This window comes from Delphinus delphis, chromosome 4, assembly GCF_949987515.2.
Source record: "Delphinus delphis chromosome 4, mDelDel1.2, whole genome shotgun sequence".
Lineage (NCBI taxonomy): Eukaryota > Metazoa > Chordata > Mammalia > Artiodactyla > Delphinidae > Delphinus > Delphinus delphis.
In genome coordinates this window covers 105,854,866-105,871,482 of record NC_082686.1, presented here as the reverse complement: position 1 = coordinate 105,871,482, position 16,617 = coordinate 105,854,866, and the positions used below count along the sequence as shown (strand labels likewise).

General features: G+C 35.9%; 1 protein-coding gene across 1 annotated transcript in view; it reads left to right on the top strand.

Moving 5' to 3' along the window:
* Positions 1-16,617, top strand: part of RSRC1 (arginine and serine rich coiled-coil 1) — a 449,824-nt gene that overhangs the window by 382,437 nt on the left and 50,770 nt on the right. The gene's annotated exons all lie outside the window — the stretch shown is intronic.

Sequence of the window (16,617 nt, the reverse complement as noted above, 5' to 3'; positions counted from 1 at the left end):
CATCATAATTTTTGTAGATTATTTCTTTAAATAACATTGAATACACCACCCAAGAATATTACACAAAGAAATCTAACACATTTTTATCTCCTCTAACAAATTTGTATTTCCCCTTTAGTTTGCTATGATTTGTGTGAGTGAAAATTTCACCTGTTTCCTTCTTAGAGGCTTTGTATATACTGTTGTAAATTACAGTGCTTAAAGCAAGATCCACGCAACTCTTTCTCAGTCAGTTAGTGGATGATGCATTTGGACTGACAATCGTGTCACTCTGCTGGCTAATTAGCAGAATAACTATTTCCTCTGTGAGCTTTCAAGGAGTTGAAGCCTGATACTGTGTCCCAAAATACTGGTTTTGAGTGCTATTGTCTAAATCTGAAAATTAAGAATTTTTCCTTAGCGCATACCTTCTATTATGACAACCATAAAAAATTTACACCCCCAACTTACAAATGGAAGCTGAGATGTTATAGAACCTAAAATGTTTTAAGTATGATGGTTTAGAATGCTTAATAGCAGCATTCCGTCAGAGCCAAGCCCTCAAAGCAAATCCAAAAAAACAAACAACAAAAAAACCCTGTAGATTTAGGTGGCAGAACACTACAAATAAGTAGATTCGAACTAAATGTGAACTAATTTATACATATAAATGTATATATAGAATTCACCTTATTTGACCCCCTTAAATTCTGACTTTATACTCTTTTCCTAGATCAACTAATTTTATGGTTTATTAAGAAAACAAGTGAATTCCACTGGCAAAAATCCTCAGTAGAATTCTGTTCTTTTGGCTTTCTGAATATTTTGGTATTGTTAGTGGAAACAATCTGTCTGATTTCAGTTATGCTTATGGTCACCCGTAGTACAAATAGATATAATAATAGATGCAAAGTAGTCTAAGCAAATTATAATATTTTAGTACCGCTATGTTATGTGGTATTCTGATCAGTGTAACTAATTAATAACATAATAGTGCTTATAAAACACTGTGGTGCTATAAATTATAAGTGTGGCATTTATTATCAACCAACACAGTGAATATATGTTGCGATAGTTATTAGTCTAATTCCGTTAATTCAGATCTTAATCGGTTGAAAACGGATGACACTGATGTGATAACCACAGATACTGAAATTGCTAGGTGATTTATTGTTATGAAAAAATATATAATATGAATGCTTGCCCTAGTAACTGTTTCCTCTGTAAGCTTTCAAGGAGTTGAAGCCTGATAATGTGTTCCAAAATACTGGCTTTAAGTGCTCAAAGAAACTTTAATACTTCAGAACCCCTCATTTACATGATGTCAATTGATATTTCTAATGGTGTCGCTCTTTTTTGTTTCATTAAATTAGTTCTAAACATCTTTTAAAAGAACTTAAAAATATTTAGGTAACTATAGTTACTGAAGGTTATATTGTAATTCTTTTGAAAATATTTTTTCATTTAGACATTCACTAAGTCAAACTGACCCTGCACATAGCCGGTGATATAGAGTAACCTTTTCCATTTTAGTACCTGAGAATTGTTTAAAAAAGCACAACCCTCCAATCATAGCTGTTTTAATTAGCATCTTTTTAAACGTATCATTATAACTAGAATATAAACTTTAGGATTGTAGAGGATTTAGTTAGTATCCACAATGCCTAACATGTAGTAGATACACAGTTTCTTAATTATTTTACAACTGAATGAATGGACGAATGAATGACCAGTTTACCCTTCCTTCTTTTAAATCCATGCTTAAATAACTTAACTGGAGCTTGCCGTTGATTCCAAATAACATCATTGAAAGTATAACCCAACCTTGTTATGTCTTTTCGCTAAGATAGGACCTCACTCATTAGACTGTTTCTCTAAAGAGTTATAACCATTCAAAAAGAAATCAGTGAATTTCAAAATACTATCAATATTTGCTAGTATGGATTTATCAAGTCTTTACCTGAGCTCACTGAATTTTCTGTGCATCCAAAAAACATAGGAAAATTATTACCACAAATGTTGAAGAAAAATTCTACTGGTAAAACAACCTATATGACACTAATTTTGAAGGATAAAAGGTGTGTTTCATTAAATAGGTTTCTTTTGCCTATATTTTGTGGGTGAAAGCAAATTACTAGCCAGATTCTTTGTTGCTGTTGTTTGCTTCCAGAATTTTTTTCTTATAAGTTGTCTAAATACTTGAATGCTATCAAATTAAACTTCCCTGAAAATGATTAATGTATAAGCTACATTTATTTCATATTAGTCTAGCTGCAAATTGAAACCTGAGATACATCTGTATGTGTATGTGTATATATTTCTGCATCTGAAAGAATAATAATCCTTTATTTTTAACCTATAAGCCACTAGAAATTCAGTCTATTACATCATTTATACAATTCGTCTCTTAATTTCTCAGCATGCTGATATGCAGCACAGGGTTGAAAGCATTGTTAAAATGTAGATAAATGTTATCTGCCCAGCTCTCTCTATCCATTCTCTGTCATCTCAAAAAAGCTATTGTATTAGCATAGCAAGATCTGTGCCTTGCAAATACATTCTGACTATTGTGCAGTCCTTTTCTTTGAGTGTTCTTAAATCAATATAATTACGTTTGCCAGTATTGTATCCAAGATAAAAGTCAGGCTACTCACCAAAACTTGTCCAGAGTAACCATTTTGCCTTCCACTCTTGAAGCAGTGATACCCCATTTAGAGTGCCCTTCATGGTCCTTACACAGCTCAGTTGATTGTCCACCTATTGAATATCACTATACATTTGCATGGACCCTCTTTTTTGAACCATTTACTCTCCAACTCTTTCCATTTTAGCTGAATTATATAAAGGTTACATTATTTCATAAAAGTTAGCAATATTTAAAGTTTGGGTTTATAGTTTCCTTCTTTAAAAATAAGCATTTTTTTCTAACTGTATTATATTTTAGAAAAATTAAACCTTTCAGTTCTGTTTTCCTGTTTATTCTTTGTCCTAATAAATGCTTGACTTTGACTTTCTCTTTTTCTCTGTATGTATTTGAAAATGTTCTGACTATATATAATTAAAAATTATTTCAACTTTTCTCCTTTTGATTTCTTTCTGTATTATTGAATGCTTTAGCATAACTGCTTAGGTTTTCTGTATTCTATTTTATGTTTAATATAGTATGCATTTAAGTGTTCTAATTATGTTTTAAATTCACTTATAAGCATTATTGTCTTTCTTTGCATTTTGACTTCTCTCTAATATGAATTTCACATTTGTGGCATAAGTATAGTGGTTTTTAAATTCTTTTCCCCCTTGTGTTTATTCAGAATAGCCCTACCCATTTGTTAGTTTTCTGCTTCAAATATTGTTGTTTCCAAAAGTGTTAGGCAACCTATTCTAAATTATTCCTGGAAATGGTGGACAGTGACAATACGAACACAATATTAGGTGATTCAAGTGAAGACTTAGATTTTGTTTAAGTTGAAATCCATCAACCCTTTTGCCACATCTGCTTGACAAGAAGTAAGAGATTAGCCTTAATTTCATCTTTTCTGTTATTGTTAATCCTTTGGCAAAGCTGGGGATAAAAAGTACTAGTAACTGAAAAGAAAAAAGGAGGTGCCAGGCAATGTTCTAAGTACTTTACCTGTTTTAACTCTCTTAATCCTCATGAATTCTGAGGTTTGTGCTGTTATTATCCCTGTAGTATAGGGAGGATAGGAAACTAAGGCATAAAAACTAGCTCTATGGCTAATAAGTAGTGAAGGCAGTACACAGACCCAGGAGTATGACTCCAGTACACATTCCCCCTATTTAAATAGCCTGGATAAATCACAACCCTACGATCAGTGTTCAAATATAATATGATTTAAATCCCTCTTCCTCTGTCCTTTGCCTTCCTCTCTGGATCTCACCCTCTAGCTCTTATGTACTTGTTTACTGTTTTTTGTGTGTACTCAGATAGATCTGTACCCATTTTATGTTGCCTCACTTGTGTTTCTGGGACCCCAGAAGGTGAGATACTTGTCAGAGGCACAGTTTGTCAAGGTGTCCATGTCCTTTTCCCATAATCTCTATCTGCTTTTCTCCCCAGTGACTGGCTGGTCTGTGTAAAACACTCACTTGTCAAGTCCACACCATCCTTCAGAGCCTGGACCAGAGCCAAATCTACCCTTTCTCAGAGGTCCTGGCTCTCCCATGCTTTGAGGTCCCTAGCATAAAGCACACTTGGCACCATGTCTTACCACACCCAGAGAGAGAACTGTTCTAATCCCTCTTTCCCTCCACTGTGGCTCCTTGCCTAAGACCAGAGAAGAAGATGAATATTTGGGGTTCTGAGGCATCATTTATTCCTTCTGGACGCCCTTTATAAGAAGGTTAGAATGAAGTTAGAAGGGCAAATTTAACAGGCGCAGGGGTATCACTTAGGAGTCAGTGTTTATTTGGCATGTTGCCATAAGCAGGTTAGGTAGAAATAAAGATTGTCCTTTCTTGCCCTCTCCTGAATTGGCTACGCATTGTAGTACACAGTATGACTTCCTTCTTAGGTTTAAACATTTGAGTTTACCCCCTTCCCCTCTTTGTCTTTCTTTATTAGATAGTTCCATTCCAAGATTTTAAATACCCTTTTAGGAAATTTGTGTTCCCATGTATCAGATTTAATAATTCTACATCTGTCATATTGTAGTATTTTTTATGTATCTGTATAGCCCTTTAACACATTAGCTCTAATGTTAGAGAGCTGCTTTCTTTAAGAGGAGAATTAATCTGCTTAGCTAGGATGCATTGCTTTATTCCATATTTTTTCCTCAAGTTCTTATTTAGTCAAAAATTACTCAAGAACAAACACTCAGTTATTTAGCCTAGCCATCTGTCTTATTCCCTTCAGCAGTGATTTGTCCTTTATAGTTCCCTTGATTCCATGTCTGCAAGAACTTGATTGTTAAATATTTTAACCTTTCTTTTGTATATAGTTTTATACAAAACTATATATATATTTATATATATTTATAATATAGTGCCATATTATAGCATCAGCTATCCTCAGTTTTGACGCTTCCAGTAAATATGTGCTAATTCATTTTTAACTTTTTAACAAAGCAAAGGATCCTTCCTAATAGCTCACTAATAATGTTTGTGCTTCATATGTACTCAGCTGTACTCTATATGGACTTGGAAGCTGATTTAGATCACATTTTACTTATTTTCAGTAAGGTGTTCGTGTATATGAATGCAGATACACGGATATCTATTTAACCATTTTTAGACCTCCAGTGACTGACCATCATGTATTTGCTTACCATTTTAAATATTTTCTGTGTTCTACACACACAAATTTCAAGACCAGCTCAGAGCTACAGCTTTCTTTTCAATCAGCTATTTGTAATATAAATTAAACATTAGAAAGCTGACATACATATTGAATTCCCACAGGATTGTGCAATCCTGGAAGTAACCTAGGGGAGCCATTGCAATATATGGAGTCAATTGTACTCTAGTGGAAATAGCCCTATCCTTTTGTAGCTGAAGTAAGAGAATGAAGTTCAGAGTCCCAGCCCTGCCATTTACTGGCTCTGTGACTAAGTCCCTTAACTTCACTGTGACTCTAAAGTGAGAAAGATGATAAAATCTATCTAGAATTGTTATAAATAGAAATGCATAAAGTATTTAAAAATCATTTCACAACTACACAGTAGTGTATAAATATAAATTTTTATTATTCAGAATTGCAATACAAGGAGTATCTTTCTTTTATCATTCATTCCTTTGATAGCTTTTATCAATTTAAAAAATATACCGACCATCTGGTGCATGCTGGGTACTGTTTAAGCCATATGAAGAGAGCAGTGAAAAAGGAAATCGAGGCCCCTGCATTCAAAGAGCTTACATTGTAGAGGAGGAAGACAGAAAATAAATATGAGAGCAGTGAAATACAGTAAATTCAAATAGGGGTAATGTTTTCTCATCCTCTGTATGATCTTAAGTGGTCACTTTAAACCCAGTTTCCCAATCTGTTAATAAGGGTGATAATAATCTATCTACCATCTAAGGAGGTGGTTGTGATACACTAAATATGAAACCATTTTATAGACTTTATAAAATATTAATCATTGCTCTTTTATTAATTTTTAAAATTAATAATAAAAGTGATCCGTAGGTGTAAAAGGAAATCACAGTGGAAAATATAAGACCACATATCAAGATTTATGGGATAAAGATGATTTGGTAGGACTAGCTTATTTGAACTCACCCTCCTTCTGAGAAGAGATAGAAAATCTGGTCAAAATATTAAAACATATGTTTGAAGGCATGAGAGAGTTACAAAGGTGGTGGGGAAGTATGGGTCCCAGTTCAAAGAAAATAAGGTGAGCTCAACAGTTGGAGCCACTGTTCCCCTAGAGATGATTCCAGTAGTGGAATCTATCTGCCAATTCTTAAAAAGGGTCACTGAAAGGCTAAGAATCTGGGCAGAGCTTTTGAGAGCCTCATGGAGCTACAGGGACAAAAATCTAGAGTTCAGGGCCAATCAAGGAAGGGAAGACCTGATAAAAACCGCCAGGCTTTCGGTTGGGATCTTAATAGGTTAGTCCCTGAAAGTAAGGATGAACCAGAAATAGATAAGCACCCATGGGGGCTGAAGCCCAGTTTTGAATCATCTCAATTCCTGACTGAATTAAGATGATTCAAGATTGCTAGTGCCCCTACATCATCAAAAAATCTACAAACAATAAATGCTGGAGAGGGTGTGGAGAAAAAGGAACCCTCTTGCGCTATTGGTGGGAATGTAAATTGATACAGCCACTATGGAGAACAGTATGGAGGTTCCTCAAAAAACTAAAAATAGAATTACCATATGACCCAGCAATCCCACTACTGTGCATATACCCAGAGAAAACCATAATTCAAAAAGACACATGCACCCCAGTGTTCATTGCAGCACTATTTACAATAGCCAGATCATGGAAGCAACCTAAATGTCCATCGACAGACAAATGGATAAAAAAGATGTGGTTCATATATACAGTGGAATATTACTCAGCCATAAAAAGGAGTGAAATTGGGTCATTTGTAGAGACATGGATGGACCTAGAGACTGTCACACAGTGTGAAATAAGTCAGAAAGAGAAAAACAAATATCGTATATTAATGCATATATGTGGAATCTAGAAAAATGGTACAGATGAACCGGTTTACAAGGCAGAAATAAAGGCACAGATGTAGAGAACAAACATATGGACACCAAGGGGGAATGGAGAGGGGTGGGATGAATTGGGTGATTGGGATTGACATATATACACTAATATGTATAAAATAGAAAACACGAAAACCTGCTGTATAGCACAGGGAATTCTGCTTCACTTCACTGTACAGTAGAAACTAACACAACATTGTAAAACAGCTATACCCCAATTTAAAAAAAAAGATTGCTAGTGCCCCTAGCCAATTACCAAAGCAGATATAAATCTTTTCTGGAAGAAGGGAGCATTATCCTAAGCCTCGAATTATCTTTGCAATTGTTCCTGTATGATATCCATTAAGAATAACCAGGCATATGAGAAAACAAGATGAAGAACAATGAGGACAAAACAAGAGGACAACAGAAAAAACAGTCAGTAGGGACAGATTCATAGCAGATCAAGATAATGGGGTTGTTAGATGCAGATTTTAATATTACTCTGCTTAATATGTTCATGGAAATAAAAGACAATACTAAGAATTTCAGGTGAGAAATGGAAACAAAAAAATTTGAAAGAAAGTATTGAACTGAAAAATACATTAACTGGGGCTTCCCTGGTGGCACAGTGGTTGGGAGTCCGCCTGCCGATGCAGGGGACCTGGGTTCGTGCCCCCGTCTGGAAGGATCCCACATGCCGCGGAGCGGCTGGGCCCGTGAGCCATGGCCACTGGGCCTGCGCGTCTGGAGCCTGCAACGGGAGAGGCCGCAACAGTAAGAGGCCCACGTACCGAAAAAAAAAAAAAAAACATTAACTGAAATCAAGAACTTAATGAGGGCTTAAGTTTCAACAAGGCAGAGCAGAAAAAAAGAATTAGAGAGCTGGAAGATAGATTAGAAGAAAGCATCTTGAATGAAGCACTGAAAAACAACAGAATGGAAAGTACAGGAAGGAGAAAGAAACAGAGGTAATGTGTGTTATGTAAGAATTAGTCCTACTACATTTCAATTCAATATAAAATTTTACCTATTTTTATCTTCATAGCATCCTAAATATTTTAGATTAAAAATGAGATTCTCTATTGTGTTCTTTCTTAACATAAAAAATATCTAATAAAGCTCCTCTATAAAATTAATTAAAAATTTGGCCTAACAGTAGAATTTTCTTTATTGAGATACAGATTGACATGTAACATAGTATAAGGTTAAGGTGTACAATGTGTTGATTTGATATATTGAAATATGATTACCATCGTAGCATTATCTAACACCTCACATAATTATTATTTTTTTTGTAGTGAGAACAATTAAAAACTAGTCTCTTAGCAGCTTTTAAGTTTATAAAAAAGCATTGTTGATTATAATCACTATGCTGTTTATTATGTCTCCAGAACTTATCTACAAGCTGCAAGTTTGTATCCTTAAATAACACCTCTCCAATTCCTCAACCCCAGCCCCTGGTAACCACCATTCTACTCTGTTTTTAATGAGTTTGGCTTTTTTGGATTTCACATATAAGTGATATCAGACAGTATTTGTCTTTTTCTGTTCGACTCATCTCAGTATAATGACCTCAGGGTCCATCCATATTGTCACAAATGGCAGGATTTCCTTCTTTCTCATGGCTGAATAATATTCCATTGCATACATATATAAACCACATCTTCTTTATCCATTCATTCGTTGACAGGCACTTAGGTTGTTTCCATATCTTGGCTATAGCTAATAATACGTCAATAAAAATGGAAATGAAGATATCTTTTCAATGCCCTGTTTTCATTTCCTTTGGATATGCACTCAGAAGTGGGATTTCTGGATCATATAGTAGTTTTATTTTTAATTTTTTGAAGAACCTCCTTAGTGTTTTCCATAGTGGCTGTACCAATTTACATTCCCACCGCCAGAGCACAAGCATTCTCTTTTCTCCACATCCTTGTCAGCACTTACCTCTTGTGCTCTTGATGATAGCCATTCTGACAGGTGTGAGGTGATATCTCAATGTGGTTTTGGTTTTCATTTCCTTAATGATTAGTGATGTTGATGATGTTCATGTACCTGTTGGCTATTTGGGTGTCTTCTTTGGAAGAATGCCTGTTGAGTTCCTCCACTCATTTTTTTTTTTTATTGAGTTACATGAGTTCCTTATTTATATATATTGGATATTAACCCCTATTCAGTATATGGTTTGCAGATATTTTCTCCCATTCTGTAGGTTGCCTTTTCGTTTTGTTGATTGTTTCTTTTGCCGTGCAGAAGCTTTTTAGTTTGTTATATTCCCTCTTTATACTTGCTTTTGTTATTTGTGTTTTTGGTGTGTATCCAAAAAGTCATTGCCACGACTGTATAAATTTGTCGTATATATTTATGACTGTTATATCTTCTTGATGAATTGACCCCTTTGTCATTATATAATGTCCTTCTTTGTTGCTTGTTACTGTTTTTGGCTTAAGTATTTTATCTGATATAAGTACAGCTACTCCTGCTTCCTTCTGGTTTTCATTTGCATGGAATATCTTTTTCCATCCCTTCACTTTGAGCCTGTGTGTGTCCTTAGATCTGAAGTGAGTCTCTTGTAGACAGTGTATAGTTGGATCTTGTTTTTTTTAATCCATCCAGCCACTCTGTGCTTTTTAATTGGTGAATTCAGTCCATTTACATTTAGAGTAATTATTGATATGGACAGACTTACTAATGCCATCTTATTAGTTGTTCTCTGGCAGTTTTGTGGTTGCAGTGTTTCTTTTTCCCTCTGTGATTTTCCCTGGTGGTTTTCTCTGTTTCCCCTTTCTTTATCTTTTATGAATCTACCTAGTTTTTTGCTTCGTGGTCACTATGAGGCTTATATAAAACACCTTATAGATAAAACAATCCACTTTAAGCTGATAGCAACTTAACATTGATCACATACAAAAGCTTCACCCTCTTCCTCCCCTCATATTTTTGATGTCACGATGTACCTTTTTATATTGTGTATTTTTTAACAAGTTATAGTAGCTATAGTTATTTTTAATACTCATATCCTTTAACCTTTATAATATAGTTAAGTGTTTAATACACCACCCTATTACAAACTTAGGGTTTCCAAAATCTCACTATTTACCTTTACCAGTGTGTTGAATACATTCATATGTTTTCATGTCACTAATTAACATCCTTTTTTTTTCATCTTGAAAAACTCCTTTCAGCATTTCTTGCAAGGCAGATCTAGTTGTGATAACTTCCTTAGCTTTTGTTTGTCTAAGCAAGTCTTTATTTCTCCTTCACATCTGAAGCATAAACTTTGCTCTATAGAGTATTCTTGACTGGCAGGGGTTTTTTTCTTCAACACCTTGAATATGGCATTCTACTCTTTCCTGGCCTATAGGGTGTCTGCTGAGAAATCTGCTGGTAGCCTGATGGGAGGTTCCTTTGTAGGTTATAATTTTTTTTTTTCCTTCTCTCTGGCTGCCTTCAGAATTCTCTTTATCTTTGATTTTGACAATTCATTACATTGTGTTTTGGAGAAAGTCTTTTTGTATGGATAAGAGGGTAATCTGTTAGCTTCATAAATATGAATGTCTTAGTCTCCCCCCAGGTTTGGAGAGTTCTCAGCTATTATTTCTTTAAATAAACTTTCTGCCCTCTTCTTCCTCTGGAACCCTAATTATTCTAATATTTGTACATTTGATCGAGTCCCATAGATCACGTAGGCTTTCTTTGCTCTTTTTCATTCTGTTTCCTTTGTTCTCCAACAGCTATTATTTCAAAGTTCCTCACCTCTAGCTCACTTACTTTATCTTCTGCTTGGTCTGCTGTGATATAGATGCTCTCTATTGTTTTTTTGTTGTTGTTCCATTTCGCTCATTGAATTCTTCAGCTCCAGAATTTCTGCTTAGTTCTTTTTTTATGATTTGTGTCTCTTTACGTTCATCATTTGTTCATGTATTATTTTCTGATTTTGTTGAATTGTCTTCGTTTTCATGTAGCTTGTTGAGTTCTTTCAAAACAACTTTTTTGAATTCTATATCAGCTAGATCACGAAATTCCAATGAGTTCAGTTATTGGAGGATTATTTTTATCTTTTGGTGATATGTGTCATTGATTTTTCACATTCCTTATAGTTTTGCATTACTGCTTTTGCATTTGAAGTAGCAGACACCTCCTGAAATCTTTACTAGTTGCCTTCAGGTGGCATATACTGTTTTTTGGTCCTATTATATCTGAAATTTTCTCTGACCTTGTATGGATACACCTGCTCCACACTTCTTGCTCTCTCTTGTGGTAGAATCCTTAAGCTTTTATGTCTTCTCTGGTTCTTACAATTCACCAGACTGACTGCTGGAAACTTCTCTTTTGTTTTCCGAAGGTGGCGCTACAGCTCATGTTTGTGGTTTCTTCCTTGTCCACAGACCCTGGTCTGCTTTTCTGAGAGCATTCCATTTACCAAGTGTGCTGTACACTTGGGAGCGCACACAAGGAGCTAGCTGCAGAGTTGGAGGAGGTGTGGGTTTAGCACTTGTAGCATTGGGGGTACCCATAGGCCCAGTGGGGGGATCCTCAGGTGAGGTTCTCCCACATGCCCATGGGCAGACTTCCCCCTGAAGTCCTGAGGCAGTCACCCATAACTGCATCCCTGTAATGCTTTGTGACATTCTTATCTTCCTCTTTCCTGATATTCTCCCTCCACTGTGTCATGGAGTTCCTACCTTAGTACTCTGGGTGCTGCTGATGAGAAACAGGTTTCTCCAGGGTTTCCCCAGCAGCATCCCACACAGCTGTGGATGCCAAGCACTCACTCACTGCTTTCCCTTTCCCCCACAAGAGAAGTCACTGCTGGTTCAGCAGTGCAGTGTTGCCTTGAGGGAGGGATAGCACTGGCAAAGTTCCTCTTTCTGTCTCCAGTGCATCCAAACTCCTTTGTTGTTGTTGTTTCAACAGCATGCTGAAATCTCCCCTCTCCATGGGTTTCTGCTCAAGTACAGGTTTTCCCAGGCCATGACCGAGAGGGGTTATGGTAGGTTCTGCAGCTTCTTTTGGTTTCACAGCCCATACTGAGGTCTGTCTGCTTACTACCAGATGCACAGGTGGGCAAGACTCGTCCCAGGCCCTTTGGCCTGTGGTGCTGGATCCCTCAACTCCCATTAAGGTGCGTTTATTCATGGATAGATGCCTAATTTAGTTGTACAAAAAGAAGGACAAAATGGAAAGACATCTTACACTGCTGATGTCACTCCTTGGCCTAATAGTAAAACATAATCCCAAAGCTAAATAGTGAAATAGTGGATAACATTTTCAGTGACAGTTATTTTGATGAGTTTTTCTCTAAATAATGAGAAAAATACCCAAAAGTATGTAGGTCACAGTTATTACTTGGTAAATTACAACTTTCTTTTTTATTTTAAAAGTTTCTGCAAATCACCTTTGTGCGTCAGTTTCATTGTATGAAGGGTAATGATATCACAAAAATAAGTTGATTTTATCCACCTGTTCCTTCTGATAGTTATTATCCGACAGATTTAGCTTCTTTTTAAGGCCAGTTCTTGGCCATGATAGTAGCATGTTAGCTACACAAAAGAAGGTGTTGTCTATTTACTAAACCAGGAAGACCTGCACCCAATTGATCTAAAAACTATATCATGTTTTGTAGGTATTAGTTTATGTTTTTAATTAATTTTTATTGGAGTGTAGTTGATTTACAGTGTTGTGTTAGTTCCTGCTGTACAGCAAGAGAATCAGTTACATACATATATATATTAACTTAAAATAAGGCCAAGAATTATAATTTTACAATATTTACATTTAAAAATCAATGTGAATTGGTAAAGCCACTATGGAGAACAGTATGGAGGTTCCTTAAAAAACTACAAATAGAACTACCATATGACCCAGCAATCCCACTACTGGGCATATACCCTGAGAAAACCATAATTCAAAAAGAGTCATGGGGCTTCCCTGGTAGCGCAGTGGTTGAGAGTCCGCCTGCCGATGCAGGGGACACGGGTTCGTGCCCCAGTCCAGGAAGATCCCACATGCCGTGGAGCAGCTGGGCCTGTGAGCCATGGCTGCTGAGCCTGCGCATCCGGAGCCTGTGCTTCGCAACGGGAGAGGCCACAATAGTGAGAGGTCCGCATACCGCAAAAAACAAACAAACAAAGAGTCATGTACCAAAATGTTCATTGCAGCTCTATTTACAATAGCCCGGAGATGGAAACAACCTAAGTGTCCATCATCGGATGAATGGATAAAGAAGATGTGGCACATATATACAATGGAATATTACTCAGCCATAAAAAGAAACAAAACTGAGCTATTTGTAATGAGGTGGATAGACCTAGAGTCTGTCATACAGAGTGAAGTAAGTCAGAAAGAGAGAAACAAATACCGCATGCTAACACATATATATGGAATTTAAGAAAAAAAATGTCATGAAGAACCTAGGGGTAAGACAGGAATAAAGACACAGACCTACTAGAGAATGGACTTGAGGATATGGGGAGGGGGAAGGGTAAGCTGTGACAAAGCGAGAGAGAGGCATGGACATATATACACTACCAAACGTAAGGTAGATAGCTAGTGGGAAGCAGCCGCATAGCACAGGGAGATCAGCTCGGTGCTTTGTGACCGCCTGGAGGGGTGGGATAGGGAGGGTGGGAGGGAGGGAGACGCAAGAGGGAAGAGCTATGGGAACATATGTATATGTATCACTGATTCACTTTGTTATAAAGCAGAAACTAACACACTATTGTAAAGCAATTATACTCCAATAAAGATGTAAAAAAAAATTAAAACAAAAATAAAACAAAAAATCAATCTTTCAAAAGTCCATGCCTACATGTTCTAATTTTAGAAGTGCCACTACAAGATTGACTTTAAAGAAAACCATGCTGCAAGAATTATTCCTGTGGTGATACATGATTTCTGTCGATGGAATCAGAAGCTGAAGATGGATCAGTTAATACTGTGCAGTCTTATACTACACTGTCTTCTCAGGGAAATGAAACAGTATGGCAAAGATCTATAAATGATTATAAATATAAACCTGCTTTTACACTAGGTTTGAAAGATCTTCACTTTATTGAGGAGAAAACTGATGTTTACTTGAATAAGCTGACAACATTATCTACATGTCAAGTTATCTTACATTTAATTTTTAGTAGAAATAAGAAGATATGTCTGTTTGCTAAAGATCAAACATAAGCCAGTGTTCACATCAGGAAGACAAATTAGCAAGTGCATGAATCAGGTTGTATTTATGTAAGATAAGGATGATGATGGGTTAGCCTAAATAAGAACTCTGCCTTGATTATAGTATTAGCATTTGGAAATAGTAATTACCTGTTAACAGAAAGCAGACGAAATGCAGATAATTTTTGCAATTTATAATTGTTGATATTAGTAAGGCTCAAGTCTTTCTCTTTTTTTTGGCTGCACCGAGCGGTATGTGAGATCTTAGTTCCCCTACCAGGGATCAAACCCATGCCCCCTGCAGTGGAAGCTCGGAGTCCTAACCACTGAACTGCCAGGGAATTCCCTCAAGTCTTATTAATAACTTTAACGATGTCAGAATATGTTTACTATAGGAAATTATTTGCTCTAATAAAAGAAATATGGCCAAAATCCAGTTAGAGTGTGTAAATGTTTATCTCCTACAACATATCTTATAATCTACTTTTTGGCCATAAGATGTATGGCAATAACATATTCAGAGATAAATATTTTAAGGACATTAAATTATTGATTACACGTTAATCAATATGTATAATAAATAATGAAGTCAGACCTAGTTTCTAAATAGAATATTTTATCCCCCAAATATTTTATTTCCCAAAACATACTTTTAGGCTTACTGGCAGACTAACAAGCTTTAATCCTGCTCTTAGAGGTTCAGTATGGCTATCCAAGAATAATTCTGTTACCAAAAAGTTTTACAGAAAATCGGCCTTATTTCTTTGTGCTACTAGAAATTTACTTATGAGACAATTTTTACTGTAATTGACCTTTTTTGAAAATATATATAAGTTTATTTTATTTTCCTGGGATTAATAAGACTATGTCCTTTATTTCTAAAACCATGTTACTAACTAATAGGGGAAAATTAGAGGATTAATGTAACATATAAAAATGTTTTCTAAATTACACCTGTTACTTGATGTAAAATTAAGAAATGGAGAATATTGTTCAAAGAAAATAGTCTATGTAAACCCTGATTATTTGTGCAAGTTTAGTATGATTAGATAACTAACCACCATTTTAGAATAGAAAAAGCTGAATTTGTTTATACAAAAGCATAATCTGGCCAATTCTGGATATTTCTACCTTACTATAAAATATTATTAATCCAGGATGATCAGCAAGACCCAATGGAAATCAGCTCTGATGTCAAGAAAAAAAGAATTTTTCTGTCAAACTGGATATTAGGCATTGCATAGAGCAAGTAGGGTTGAAGTAGAACCAAAATTTAGAGGAGAATTGAAGTTCAAGAAGCTCATGTCATAAGAATCAGAATCCTAGACTGGAAAGCCAAGCAGAGGCTAAGGCAGAGGATTTACACAATGTCAGACTAGAGCCAGGGCTTAAAAGTTATGAGGCCATGGAACAAGACTATACATCTGAGGGAGATACATGGAATGCTAGTGCAAGCCCCCAAGAGGCAGTGGGTTACCAAGTCTTTTGCTTTCTGAGTCAAAGGACTCTTTCTGTACATTCTGCTTCAGTCAGAACTAGTTTCAGGGTATCGCCCTGAAAGGCAAGTCAGCATTGTGCTCAGTTGTTGGGTGACTCAGACCCTCCAAGGCTATAAGAGAGTGCTACAGAGACATTGGGAATGGTAGAAATTATTGGGGTAAGAGTAAAGGAGGGGATTCAGTCATCTTGTTGAATCCTATCCAACTGATGTAGCTATTATTGCTTGTAATTGGAATCAAGCCTTGCTGTAGTGCTGCTGACCAAGGCAGAGTAAGCACCATAGTAATAATGTATATGATTATTAGTCTTCAGAGCCAAAGAAATTTCAGGAAAATACCACATCGGAGTTGTTTACGTGAAAAGACAAAACTACTTGTTTATGTAAACAAAGAATAAGAAATCCACTCTGCAAACCATCATTAAGCACCAAAATATAGATCATGAAAAGGAAAACTTTTGTGTGACAGTAACATTCTAGGTATCCCAAACAATTTTTATTGTATTTACTTCTACCCAGTCTTTGTTTCTACCTACCATACTCATAGATGATTTTTTAAGTCAAGTTGATTTTTAAATCCAGGTTGTTTTATAATTCCTGGCTTCCTATTCATTATCTTTTTGAGAACATTAAGGCAGAAATACCACTGAGCAGCATTTACTCTGAGGCTTGAACATAATGTCTTCTCTTTCTAAAACAACCTGAAATAGCCTCTTGTTAGAAAAAAAAATCTACCTTCTGTATCCTTTTAGCTTCTCTCTAGAGCATGACCTGTCCAGCTTTTTTATTTTTTTACATACAACACACAGTAAGAAAT